The sequence below is a fragment of the Dermacentor andersoni genome, chromosome 1 (assembly GCF_023375885.2).
Source record: "Dermacentor andersoni chromosome 1, qqDerAnde1_hic_scaffold, whole genome shotgun sequence".
Classification (NCBI taxonomy): domain Eukaryota; kingdom Metazoa; phylum Arthropoda; class Arachnida; order Ixodida; family Ixodidae; genus Dermacentor; species Dermacentor andersoni.
This window is the reverse complement of record NC_092814.1, coordinates 155,251,652-155,266,399: the sequence shown is the minus strand read 5'-3', so window position 1 is coordinate 155,266,399 and position 14,748 is coordinate 155,251,652. Positions and strand designations below refer to the sequence as shown.

The 14,748-nt window shown below is 45.8% G+C and overlaps 1 pseudogene; it reads left to right on the top strand.

The window, feature by feature from the left end:
- The first annotated feature begins 4,554 nt into the window (after positions 1-4,554).
- On the top strand, positions 4,555-8,306 carry LOC140217413 (uncharacterized; annotated as a pseudogene).
- The last annotated feature ends 6,442 nt before the right edge of the window (positions 8,307-14,748 follow it).

Here is a 14,748-nt window from a genome sequence, read left to right as displayed (position 1 = left end):
GTCCATCATTCGCGTTTTCCACAAACTGTGCATTCCCATGACAAAAAACATATCGAAAGGTGCACTATTATCAGAGGTTGGCAGCAGATATCGCACAGTATGAGCGTTAATCTCAAAGTCTTTCTTTAAAGTCCGTTGGAGTACATCCCAAAATAGGATGGCGTCGGTGCAGCTAATAAAACAATGTTCAATTGTCTCTGGTACATCACAAAGGCGACAGTTAACAGAAGAGACAAAGATACCCTTTTTTTTGTAGCCATGTTTTAACCGGTATAGTTTCACTATGAACTTTATAAAAGAATATTTTGCAGCAAGGGGATAAATACATTTTGCGAACTCGCTTTAGTACATATTGGCCTGGCCATTTAATGTATATTGATCGGTATAGTGGAGGCGGAAGTAGCATGGACAGTAAGTCTTTGTACAACGTTTTGCGCGACACAGAATACAAGTATTCAGTGGAAAACCGAACTGTCAGGAAACGAACCGCCAAGTAAACTTCTTGCATGAACCCCCACAAGCATAAGTGCGAAGAAAAATTTGAAGAGACTACTAAATCAGGTAACGCATTAACAAGTGTGACTTGCATGTATGACCGAATTATAGGATGCGAAGTATCGCGAAAAAGAAGAAACTAGACACTATTTGCCGCACATAAAGATGTACTAAGCCCAGCCCACCTTCACTAACAGGCCTAAAAATATTGTCTCGCCTCATGGGCTCAAAAGTTGAAGACCATACGAAGGTTGCAAAGATACGGTGAAAGCGTTGGATGTATAGCCTAGCACAATGAATAACTTGCAATACATAAGAAAATTTTTGTTGCCAAGAACTTATTGCAGGCTTCGGCTTTCCCAAAAATAGAAAGTCGTTGTGGAACGAATGTCTGGGCCTAACTTTGCAGGGCCGAAACCCGTTCTTTCCAATAGTGTGCGCTTAATTTATATGCGTCTAGCGGCACGCCAAGATACTTTGGCGGGACATCAGTCCACTTAACGCCTGCAAACTGTTCTGGTGTATAGCACCATGAGCCAAACCATAAGCCTAAACTTTTTGAGGAGTTCATTCGCGCTCCTGATATGCTGCCAAATTCTTCTATTATCGTACTACCTTTTCAATACTAGGCTTATTCGTGCAGAAGAACGCTAGATCGTCTGCATAAGCTAAGACTTTTACTTCATTACCCAGTATATTGAAGCCATGGATGTGACTCGACTGAATTACGCTTAAGCATAGCGGTTCCAGGTAAAGGGCGAATAGTAGTGGGGACATCGGGCATTCTTGTTTTACTGATGAGCAAATAGAAATGGGTTCGGAGAGTTGGTCATTAATAACTAAACGAGTAGTACAACAGGTGTAGCAAAGCCTAATGCCTTTAAGCACAATGGAGCCAACATTGACATGCTCCAGAAGAGAAAATAAATAGGAATGACTGACACGATCAAAAGCTTTAGCAACGTCTACCTGGAGCATTGCAAGCTGCTCAGTGGAACCATAACAGTATTGAAGAAGTGTACGGGCGATATATATGTATGTTGGTTTGAATTGATCGGCCCCTGATTCCACACGTCTGATGGGAACCAATTAGAATTGACATCGCAAATTGCAATATATTAGATAGAACTTTCGCAAAAATTTTGTAATCCACGTTTGACAATGTGATTGGTCGGTAGCCTTCAGCAGAACGCAGTTTCTCTTTATCTGAACTTTTGGGAATTAAAACTGTGTGGGTTTTGCAAAAAGACTGCGGAAGGGCGTCAACCTCTAAACTTGTAATAAAAATATCCAATAATATGGAGCTGATAATTGATTTGAAAGCTTTGTAAAATTCACTTGAAAGTCCATCGGGGCCGGGTGTTTTCGACAAAGGCAGCTGATCAATAGCTAGCTCAATTTCTTGGATCGTAAGGCTACCACTCATGACTGCACAGTCATCATCCTGTAACGGTTTTACAAGAGATACAAAACTCTCTAAAACGTTTGCATCGTGATTGTCCGGAGGGGCACTAAACAACATAGTGTAGAAAGTTTCGAACTGAGAAATTATGTAATTAGTATTTGTTAGAAGACTACCTTCGGAGTATATTCCCGGAATTACTTTGGAAATACCGTGACGTCGCTCATCAAGTAACGCTTAACGTGTTGGTTGCTCAGACTGCAGAGCACGCCTATTTCGAGATCGAATTCACGCACCTCTGTAACGTAGTGCGTCATACCTTTGTAACTCACATTTAATGTTTTCTATGTCAACAATGTAAGTGCCTGGCATTTCGCATTCAATCTCATAAAGGCTACACAGGCTCTCAAGAAGCATTTTTTCTTCATTCTTTCTATAGAATGATTTCACCGAGCCAATTTCTATAGCCACTGTACGAACCTCTTGTTTAAAGAGTTCCCAAGCAGCAAATAATGGCAAGTCAGTAGAAAGAGAATTGGTTAGGGCCATGCGCACGCGATTAATAAATTCCTGATCATTTAGGAGCTCAGAGTTAAGCTTCCAGAGTGCCCACTGTGGTCGGAAATTAGTTCGATCGTTCAAAGCGGTACAAAATCGCCTCTAGTGAATGCGGTGTTGCCTTAAGCTGGAACCGCATGGCGCGTTTTACGCGAGCGAAAAACGCGACGGGCGGCAAACGCCCGCGTTGCCGCCGACGCGCGAGCACCCGTACGAAAAAAAGGAGCGGCGCTTTCGCGCCGCGTTTTCCGGGTTGCCAGACAACATAACTCTCAACGACATGTATTGTCTCTGTTACCGCATATATAATATGCCCTTAAACTTACAGAACACTACAATAAAAATAATCTGAGTGTAACTAGACAGCGACATTTCTTTCCGAAGTGTATTTATCAAGCTTAATTTCAAGCAGCAATATTGTGTGCGAAACTGCGACTATGTACCTTCCGCATGCTGAGAAGCCGCTGCTTGTTTATAACTTCACATATAAAAAGGCGGGTCGGCCGCTTACTACCGAGCAGAAGAGGCGATTGCTACTATTAAGGGGGATGCTGATACTGAAGCAAGAAAAAATGCGGGTCAGGAGGTACATGTGGGTGCGGCCTGCTTGGTTGAGAAGAGAGCTAACACCATACACTGGTAATATTATTAGCAAATTGTCTTGCCAGTATTAGCGATAAGACGCGACGCTTCTCCACTTTAGTTATTAGGGCCTCGTTGAAGGTTGCTTTGTTCACTTTAGGTGAACACGATGCGCGAACGAAATCACGGTAGCACATGTTTTCCTTGACGCGCGCGCCAGTTCTGCCGAGAAAAAAAAAAAAGTTCCGCCGAGGAGGTTCCGTCGAGATGCGCAGAGAGCAAGGCCATCTGGTGGCAAAAAAGGAACCAAAATGCCACGTGACCAAATGCCACGTGACTTACCTGAACTCTGATTGGTGGACGCGCCGCGCGACGCGTTTTTTTCTACTCCGAGCAGCAGCACGTGGCGGCGCGATTTCGTGGCGGATCATGCTGGGCACGCGTCAAAATGACGCGCGCGTCCCACCATCCGCGCGTCAATCGCGCCTGAAATCGCGCCATGCGGTTCCGCCTTTAGAAACGTGGCGTAGAAAGTTATACTGCGGTGTATATCGGTAATTATGACTGTGTAAATGACAGAAGTTGCAGTTTCACGAGTAACGAAGTACGTTTCCGCTACATTTCTTCTTCGCACACGCAGAGCCATCTTGCGGCAAACACAGAAGACCCCCTCCTAGCAATGTACGGCGCTGCCCCGACACGTGGCGCGCCACTCGCCCCATGATCGCGTCCGCCTTCATGGCGCGTCGCGGCCCGGTTCTCCGTGCCGATCGCGGCGTTTGGCTCGCGTAGATCGTTTGAGTAGGCGGTGCGAACTGGATGCGATAGCGCTATCGCGTTCCACTCTTGAAGGCGAAGTTTAAGCGTCCTCCAATTTTTTCTCGAACGGCGCCTTTTGATCAGCTTCATTTGAACTTCAACGCCGCCAAGAGAAATTGTAACAACATGCTTTGTGGATATTTTCCTTTTACTTTTTAAAAAAGAAGACGTGAGGTCTAGGCTTTTTATGAACCGACGGTGGTGTACTACCATAATATATTCCCTTAAGGTATGAGGCCACTTTGAAAACTTTATTTTTTTGAAAAAAACAATTTTTCGAATTTTATATTATCGCATTACACATTCATTTCTGTATGATTTGCGAAAAAAATTATGATCCTAACTAAAGCCGTTCCAAAGATACAGCCAAATATGTAACCCCCTGTGCATTTTGCAAAACCGAAACTAACACAGTTTCGGTTTCCACATATCGAAAAACATTTGGCTCCTCTGGCGGTCTTACCTTTTTTTGCACCACAATTTTTCAGTTTACAATCATAATAACATTTTTAAGCGTTTGTGTCTATTTTTGCTTTCATTTAATAACAAAAATGCTCGCAAAAGGGACGCATGATGTTTCGATCACGTGAGTTGTGTACCCTGGAGCGTTCCCGCGCAAATCGAAGAACCTGCAGTCTGCTTGCTCGGTGACTCGTGTGGTTCAACGACATCACTTAGTTGTTACGCGCTTTACGCACATGGGGAAGTTTAGAGCGCAGAGGAGACGAAAGCGAAAGTTTGCCGGAAATAGACACACGACAGGTGAAGTGGGCGACGAACCCAATCCCGCCAACGTGAGTGCTTCAGCAAGTGCCTTGAAACTCGGCGATGTGGAGGACTACGATGACTGTAAATCGGATTCTAAGCCGGAAGGAAACAGGATAATTGACCTTGACATCCTGTCAAATGTGTTTTCATCACTGGCGTGTCCGGAGTGCTTGGCAATATCCCTGAAACTTGAGGAGCGCTCCTGTGCAGGTGTGTCTTGTGTGTTGGCTACTCTGTGCGTTGAATGTGGCTATGAGAACCATTTCTCGTCATCAAGAAAGTCGGGGCATTCAACGGAGAACAATGTTCTACTTTTATATGCAATGCGACAGCTAGGAAGTGGGCATGCGGGTGCGAAAACATTTTGTAAGGTTATGAATATGCCTACACCCCCATGGCATTCCGCTTACGATAATATATCTTTGAAGGTGTCTGACGCTGCAAAGGAGGTTGCATCGAAGTCAATGATTGATGCAGCGGCTGAAGTGCAGAAGGCTGTCAACAGTAATCAGTGCGGAGTGTCAGGGGATGGCACATGGCAAAAACGTGGCCACTCTTCATTGAACGGCTGTGTTTCTTTGATATCTGTGGATACAGGAAAAATAATTGATGTGGAAGCTTTGTCCAGCACATGCAAGTCATGCAAGATCAAGAGCAAACTGAATCCCACAAGCAGCGATTTCCTGGAATGGAAGGCGAACCACACAACATGTCATGCCAACCACACAGGCACTGCCGGTGGTATGGAGCCAGTTGGACTTTACCGGATGTTTGAGAGGTCAGAAACGGCGCGCGGTTTGAAATATGTACACTACTACGGGGATGGAGACTCGAAGAGCTACTCGACAGTGAAGGATATTTATGGAACAAATAGCATGAAAAAATTTGAATGCATTGGCCATGTCCAAAAACGGTTTGGCTGCCGGCTAAGAAAGCTGAAGAAGACAGTGCGTGGATTAGGTGGCAAAGAAAAATTGACTGATGGGCTCATTGACCGCCTTCAACATTACTATGGCATTGCCATCAGAGCCAACGTCGGAAATCTTGCAGCAATGAAACAAGCAACGCTAGCTAGTTTGTTTCACTGCAGTTCCACGGACGACAATCCAAGGCATGGGCTGTGACCTACAGGAGCAAGCAGTTGGTGTGCTTTCAACCGAGCTAAAGCGGCTGGCCAATGTAACTACAAGCACAAGGGAGGACTTTCAAATGACGTTCTGAACAGAGTAAAGGTTGCGTATAAAGACCTTTGTTCAGACGAGCTCCTCAAGAAATGTTTGCATGGCAAGACACAGAAGAATGCCAATGAATGTTTCAACGGCATGCTCTGGCAAAGGGTACCTAAAAATGTCTATGTCAGCCTGCCAACACTGAAGTTTGGCTTGCAGGCACGTACCCAAGGGGGGGCCCGGGCCCCTCCCCGAAATTAAGACGCATACCCCCTCCCCCCTCCCCGCCAACGCCACCACTTCTGCCACACATTCCGAAAGCACCGCCGAATCAATGTTGAAACTGGTCAGCTATTCTGCGGTCAGCATTTTGCTCCCTTTTTCACTTAGAATAGAGGTAGCTATCGGCATTTCGTGGGGTGTAAAGTGCCAGTTTTCTCATCGATTCGGTGCCCACGCGATTAGCTGGAGATGCATTCAGTTGTCACCGTCTTTTCAACGGTCACGCGCATCGCTGTTGCTTCGCTAGTTCAACCTTCTTTGTTTAGACTTATCCAGGGACCAGAAAAGGGATTCGGTTCGTGGTGAGCTGGTCTGCATGCACGTGGAACGAGTTGCGGCCAGATAAAACTCCAATTGCGTTTACCCTTTCCTTTTGCTTCATTATTTCCTCGAGTAACGGCTCGCCGCGACGCTGACAAATTCTCGGAACCATATACCTGCGATATGGGTTAGATAAGGTGGAAAATAAAATAATACGAGACAGCGTCCATCATCAAACCCTGTAATAACCCTTAAACTCATAAACAATATGGCTGTCACCTGTTAACTCGTTTAGTTTTTCCCTAATTGTATGGCTCTTTTCGTGCGAAATTGCGAACTGGAAGCAATAGTCGCTAGTAGTTGACAAATGCGGCGATCTACTAAGGGAGATAGCTAAGGCAACAGCCAAACAGGAATGGAAAGCGAAAATTAACAAATTTACCAGTTGTTTATAAAAATATTTATGGATCAACATATTTTTATTAAGAAAGGAAGTAGAACAGAAAAAGGAAGTGGAGAACAGTTCCGCGTGTTCTGAATGACGCTTCTACAGTTATCATTCGAAGCGCCTAACGTAGCCACTTCTCTGCTTTGAATATGTAGGTGTTTTTCTAACCTTTCGCGGTGGGCGTAGTGCGTCTAGAATCGCACCGTCCTGCACCCTACGTGGTTGTACGGGACTGGCAGCCACTCATCGTTACGTAACTTCCCAAATAACAATACGAGTCGGCTGTGGCACTTCACTTCCTAGAGTATAAACAAGGGATCCAAAAGAACCTGTGATTCTTCCCCAAATATATATTTCTCTATAATTACTCCAGAGCTAATCCAAAAAACGCTACTATAGTCGGATACAAATTAAGTCTGCAGTGAATGCCCGCCCACGCCCTCATAACCGCCAGCCACTGTTCCTCCGCGAGGCTGCAATAATTCGTACTTCAAACGTTTCCTTTTACCCAAATAAGGCGGTGACCGCAAAAATAAAATTATTAGCGCGTAATTTTGTACCTTTTGCCTCGCCTATTATAGTGGTATGGCCAAAGCCTAATTCTTTAGTGAACTGAAATAACATGCTTGCTTTGCTGCAACTATTTATTGTCAAGTTTGACTTCAGTTGGCAGTGAAGTTACATGAGTAAAACGGGTTCAGCAGTGAAATGAACGGCACCGCAGACTTTTGAAGAGTGAAATGCTCGGACTCCATACACTTTGTCCATCTCTGTTGCACACCTCATTGCGTCCACCGATGAAAAGACTCTTCAAGAATAGCAGATGCTCCGTAGCTATCAAGTACGACGCCATTTTGAAAAGACCGCATGACAACGATTTTGTTTGCTTCTGTGATTGGCTGGCGAAGTAACACTACTCCGCGTGGTTTATGTGCCTTGGTTGCCAATTGCTGTTTCTTTAAGTTGTATTCTACTAAAGTAATCTTTATTTTGCACTTTCGCTTCTTTACTTGACCTTGGCAGTGTTCTTCTTGCGCAGGTCCATTTGATGTTGTTCTTTGTTTGCCAAGGAAAGGTGTATCGCACAGGCATAGCTGTAAAATACACCTTATTTCATTTCTCTTTTGCGGGTTTACGCGCTTTTATGGCGAATGGTGCACGTTATTCACATTTGTACTAGTAAAGTACCCCGCCCCTCTCATTTGCATAGTAGTTACCTTGGGTTGGGCCCCTCCCGAAAAAAAATCCTGGGTACGTGCCTGTTGGCTTGTATGATGCCGTGTGCCATTTTAGCAATGGCAACAGAGGAACGCTGGATGTCTTCAAACACATTGGGATCGAGTCTGGACGCCACACAATGAAAGCTTGCTTGACAGGTGACCAACAGCGCATCAAGAGATCCTCCCGTCAGTCTACCGATGCCGCAAGAAACGCAAGGAAAAAAAAGCGAGCGGACGCACGAGCGAAAAGAAGTAAAGACAAACCTAAGGAGGACCTGAGCTACAAATGTGGTGGATTTTAACCCTCCTGGATATTGCTGTATGGCATATGTAGCTATATGAAATCTTTTTTGTTGTTTTTCTCGAAACTTACTTTTCTGCCGTTTCAGCTTGCGCGAACATTCCTAACTTTTTTCCTCGAGTAGATTTTTTAACGAAACTTTCAACACTTATTCTTGGTATATCAGGCTGTGCAACCAACTAGAGACAATAAAATTGAGCAATAAGATTTGTTATTGTTGCATTTCTTTTAAAAACATTCCTGGCTGAAAACCGTCGTTTATGGTAATATTGTAAATAAAAAACTAGGATTGATGATATCGTAATTATTTTAGTTCATTGCATAGATTATGGCTTTATGTACACAACTGCAAGAGGAATTTTTCTTGTGGTGAGGTATATATGAGTTATGACTGCTGGCATGGGATGCATTATTAGTAAATTTTTTGACAATAAAAATATATATTTTTTTTTGTATTTCAGCACTCTGATTAGAATACAGAAAGGCAATCGTTAATATAGATCACTAATTTCCACTTTGTATTCGATACCAAAACATTTTTTCTGAAAAGTGGCCTCATACCTTAAACCCCTTCCACTGTGTATGGTAGCAAACCGAACGGGCGTCTGGTTGACCTCCCTACCTTTCCTTCCTTCCTTTTCATCTTCCTGCATCCTCCTGTCAAAGGCGCGTTTGCTCGTACTACAAAAAGGCTTGGTAATACATCGGGCCTTAATTTCTTGATGCCGTAATTCCGAAGGATTTGGCTTTCAAATTGGTCTTCGGTGAAGTGATCCTAAGATGAATAAGCTGAGATTTGGTACAACTTTTTGATGGCACAACTTTTTGAGAAATGATACAAGGCACGGAAAAAAAGAAATACGCTGTGACATTTCACAAACAATTTTGAAAATAAGAACTGTTGATGTGTCAGCCCGCCGTGTGCATGGCCATAACAATTTTATCAACGTCGAACGTTGAAAATGGTCTGGGTCATTGCGCGCCCCCTTCTAGAGGTTTCTTTTACCCGACCTATCCGCGTTAAAGATGTTTCAACCAGCTTAGATTTGCACGACATTTTTGAACCCAATATAATTTAGGCTGTGTTTAGCGGATGTCTGCATTCTGATTTATAATTCGCGCAGGTATGGTGCACTCAAGATATGGCTGCCTACTGCCGACTTTGGTAACAATCCCGCAAATATAAATACATGCACCAATGCGCGCTACATAAAAGCTAGACCTGCACCGCGAGTAGTATGAGCAGCGGGGGGCTCAAACGATGAGAACCCCCGTTTTAGTCTCGAGTTCGTCAGCGGAGTCCAAATTAAAAAAAAAAAAACCGTCTAGCAATGCGCGTCACTTCAGTGTGTAATACGCGTCACTGAACGGTGGGTCGAGCTAACATGTGAAGCGCAACTTTCGTGTCTGAGCGTAACAACGGTTTCAACTACAACGAAACGAGCGCGCCAAGCAATGTGCGCAACATCATAATGTAGCCTGCCGAACCAGAAGCGTGAACGGCGAGGCTCAGACAACATGAAGCACGGCTTTCGTAGCAGCGAGTGAACGTCTACAACTACAACCGTGCCGAACGTTAGTTAGTGCGAAGAAAGGCTGCAGACGCTCGCGCTTCTCACCAAATCGTCTGGAAAAATACGAATGACTTCTGATGAACAGCCACTTTCCCCACAAAGGCGCGGGTCCCGCGCGTTTTCAAAGTTTGCCCGGCCGATCCTGTGCAGCCAAATCTTTCGGCGAGCCGCGTTGCTTCTTGCGGATGGAATAACGAACAGTCTTTTCCCCTAGCTTCCTCGGTTGTTGCACCCATAAGCACATAGGCTAGGCAACGCCGCAATACGTAAACGGCGCCAGCGCTAGTGAAACGCTGCCCGCCAAAATTCCGCCGCCAGAAACCAACCGAAGCGCGATTTCGATACCCGGGCATGGCGCCGGCGTCTGCTACGGGCCAAAAAAAGCGCGCGCTAGCACGTGACCACGGCGCTTCGTCCAATAGGAGGGCCGACTCTCCGGTGGCGTCGCAGGCGAGAGAGAAAGCGGCAAAGTTCAGAGGACGTTGTTACTTTTTTATACAGGGGTTTTATGAACGATTAAGGCCCCTTTAACTTCGTAACGTAGCACCACGCTTTTGAAGAATGCCGCCTCCACCTCGAGTGCTCTGGCCGAGGCCGACGCCGCGCCGCTATGGGCCTAATAGCATCACGTGGGCCCTCGCGCCGTGCTTCAGCGCCAAGTAAAACTCTTGCTTGGGCTAGTTGGTTCATGCTTGAAGTAGGTAAAGGCAAGGCGCAGAAGACCAGGACTTAGAACTTGTCGTTTGTGTTCTTCTTCCTAAGTCCTGGTCTTCTACGCCTTGCCTTTACCTACTTCATCGCCATTTTCGCTCGAGAAGCGTCTACGGAGGGGCGAGGAGCGCATGTTGGCGCCGTTGCTACGCTCGAGCGATGTAGGCGGCGCCACGGTTGAGGAGGGAGCGTGAAAGAGAGGAGAAACAAGGAGTGAAGGCGGAGGAGGAGAATGTCGCTACTTTACGAAGTTTAAGGGGTTTTATGAACGATTTGAACGATAGCTTCTGCGCGCCACCTGGTTTGGGCCAGGAGACCACGCACGCCTGTCACACGTCGATCTCCGTAATAAACTAATCAGCAAACGACGGAATATAGCTTCCACAATCGCAAAGGTGCAGTGTTCGGTGACTGAACTGTGATACTCGTAGCGCATGGCTGCGGGCGCTTTTTTTGCGCCACGGCTAAGCGCTGTGGGGACATCGACCTAGTATATTGGTATATACGTTGAAAGCGAGAACCTTTGGGACACGTTGTGACTGCATTTGGCTGCCACGCTAGGGTGCCTCAAAGCGCGCGCCGGATCGACCGGGAGGCAACGCAATCGTGTGGCAGGAACAAACGGCTCTGTTGTCAACGTTTCACTGAGGATCAGGAGGAGATTGAGGAAATAATTGAGGCGCATTAACTCTTACACGAGCGAAGTGGAGTGTTTGGCCTTTGAGCTCACCATACCTGTCACCGAAGGCCGTACAGTGGTGCCGCAAGAAGACGAGACGCAAAGGCTTGTGCAGAGGTTGTGGGAACTAAAATCTACGCGCGAGCGAGAGCTTTGCACGTTGTGAAGCGAGGAGGCAGACATCTGCCGCAGGTTGCAAGAGTCTGCATGTGTTTTCGGCAGCGGTGGCGCCATTCCATCACATTTAGAGTAGCTGCACCGTAGCTGCGAAAACGTCTGCGTGCAGGGCTGGATTAACAGTGTTGAGGGCCCGGTTAAAAAAAAACGAGGGGGCCCCTCCCGCCTTACCCTCTCGCCATTCTTGAGACTTCACGCTTTTTAGAATTCGCTACAAAGAACACATGCCGTATTTACTCGAAGAATCTCCGGAGTATTTATGAACATCGCCTGGACGTCTACTTTCTCGCAGAGCACGTGGAAAGATTGTCATCGGAATTGAACCAGGAGACGAAGAGACATAGGCAGCATTAAGATTTGTCGGGCTAGTTTGTTCATACTGAAAGAAGGGTCAATGTTTTTGATAACACTCTCGAATAAACAATCGGATATTTTCATTTATGCACAGATCGTTCACTTTTAAACAGGTAATACATTTACATTTTTGCAGGCAATATCCGCTTTTATAAGAGAAGGAAACACACTGAAATTACGCACGCATTTTCTGCTATTAAATTGCGGAATAAATTTACATTTTTATAAAAATTTTCTGCTTCATCACAGTGTAGGAAATAGGTTATGCGTTTCGCAGAAATTCAACCTTGAAATGGGGCGTGTATACGTATTAACATGTTTTCTATATTTATTCATCTTTTAAGAAAAGAAAGAAAGGTATGTACGTTTTACAAGCGTTTTCGTCCCTTTTGCTGGGGAAGTTTGTTTATGAGATCTTCAACATTGACCCTCCTAAGAATCTCCGTCTCCACGCTCAGCAGCGACAAATCGCTGGGGCGGCTGTCTGTCATCGTTGATCGAAGCCTGTTGATCAATTTCAGCTTGCTGAATGATCGTTGGCAGCGCAATTTGTGACCATTAAGCACAAAAAAATTCTAACAGCAGCATAAACATCTGGGAATGAATCTTCAAGCTTTTCACGGATTAGAAGTTTCAGCATGTCTGCCACAGAAGAACAACCTTCGTTGCTCGCAGATGAAATAAACTGTTCAAGATGATCGGGAAATGTACCAGCCAGACCAGAAGGATACTTTTTCACGAGGTCCATTGCCTGCAGGCGCCTCTGCGCTGGGGAAAAGCAGTTTCAATCTGTAATATCAGCAAACTGTGAGCAGAATTCGGTGTAAGCGCTCAAGCGAGCTGTTGGATCGTGCAGGGGGGATTGCTTATCATGACGAAGAAAGTTTCACAGCGGAACTTGGCTGAAGGATCCCGTGGCTGTGGCGTGCTCGTACCTTCAGCGCTGTCGTATCGTGTTGATTGTTTTCGCTTTCTCTGTGTGCTTGCTTTGTACGAAGCATTGTCCGACGCTTCCTTCGCAAGCTTTTCAGTTTCATCGAACCTCTCTATTAAGCCGGATACATAATCACACAACGATTTCATCAGGCTTACGGCAGCATTCAATGACAGTGTTGGGCTCTGAAGTGCCTTTGCTGGTGGCGTTGAAGCGCTGCAAAACTCTATCCCAAAACTCGGCCATCAGCGCGGTTTCCACCGTTGTCATTGTCTTCAGCATAGAATTTGCCTCGTGCTTCGTTTCTGCTCGTTCATCATGACCTTCGGATTGTTTCATCAAGGCGGCTTTGATTTCTTTAGATCCTGCCACGAGAGCCCTCATTGCACCCGCTCGCGCTGATCACCGCGTGTCTGAGACTTGCTTTGGGATTACCGCTGTCGTGTTTTGTTTCCAGTGAGCCTGGAGTACAACCCAGCGATGAGTAGACGCAGCAGAGAAAACGTATATACGCCGTACAAGCCCGAAAAGCCTTACGGTTTGCCCACAAGAATCTACAGCATACACCCCGACCAGGTTAAGATAGTGAACAGCGCAAGAGATAAAATTTGCTTGCGTATTGATTTTTTTCAAATGAGCCTGCATGCCGGAGTATTTGCCAGCCATATTGCTCGCGTTGTCGTATGACTGGCCACGACAGTCTTGCAAATTAACTCCAAGATTTTTTAAGAAGTCGAGCCTTTCCCTTTAGGACTGGTTATGGGTAAAGACCTGAGAAAATGTTCTTCAGGTTCATCGTTAGCGACGTAGCGAGTGACCACTGTAAGTTGATCCCTGTGACTCGAATCAGGTGTAGAATCAATCGAAAAAGAAGTACTTGGCACTTGCGATCTCGCAAGTGATTTTTTTCGGACTTCAGTTCCAAGAGCTTCTACAACATCTTCCACAATGGTTGAGGGGAGGTAGGATGTCTTGCCACATCCAGCGTTCCCGAAGTTATTTATATTGACATGTATACTTCTTTATCTTTATCGGACACCCACTTCTCACTGCCTAACAAATGTTATCGCACCAGCGCAGGACGCGCCTGCATGTAAAAGAAGTTTCTGGAATGTTATCGATGGTTCCATCCGCTGTCTTTCCCCGCAACTTGTGTAATCTGATTGCATGTATGCGCGACGCGAATAATGTAGAACTTTGTGGAAGGCACGCGGGTCCCAGCGGTTACTCTGGAACATTCGACGACTGATCTATAAAAGCCGACGCGCTTGACCCGCTAATCAGATTTTCGACGATCGCCGTGTGTGTTCGTCGCTACCGTTGTTCTTTGAGTATAGCCTGCTTTTGAGGGCACAAGTTCGCCCAATAAAACGCCAGTTTCTAAAATCACAGTTTGGCTGCCTTCTTCACCGTCACTACTACGTGACATCTGGTGGAAGTGCGGGGTAAGACAGCGGATGGAACCATCGATAACATTCCAGGAACTTCTTTTACATGCAGGCGCGCCCTGCGCTGTGCGATAACATTTGTTAGGCAGTGAGAAGTGGTTGCCCGATAAAGATAAAGAAGTATGCGTGTCAATATGGGCAGTACGGAAAGGATCAAACTTAGCGATCAGTTCAAGAAACCCAAGGAAGTTGCCATTTTGGGGCGACCCGATTAAATCGTTGGATCTCCCGTTCTGCCAGAAACATTACTACAGGAACTACGCGCTGAAGGACATTTCTCGAGTAAGTTGCCCGTTTCGAGTAGTGCTCTTCAAGGAATCGAATAACTGAAGTTCTAAGAGAACGTCGCTTGCACTGGTCAAGCACGCATTTTCTATGACACTCATGTTCCTTATGTGTCTTCAACTTCGCATATGCCTTCCATGAACTGAACCCATCTGGCTCCGAAAATTGGTCCTTTCTTGCCGACATCAGGGTACAAGCAAAGCAATATATGGGTCCTTTGGAGGGACTGTACAGCAGCCGTTTGCACAAGACGACTTCGTCGTTGGTGCGGTGAGCATAGA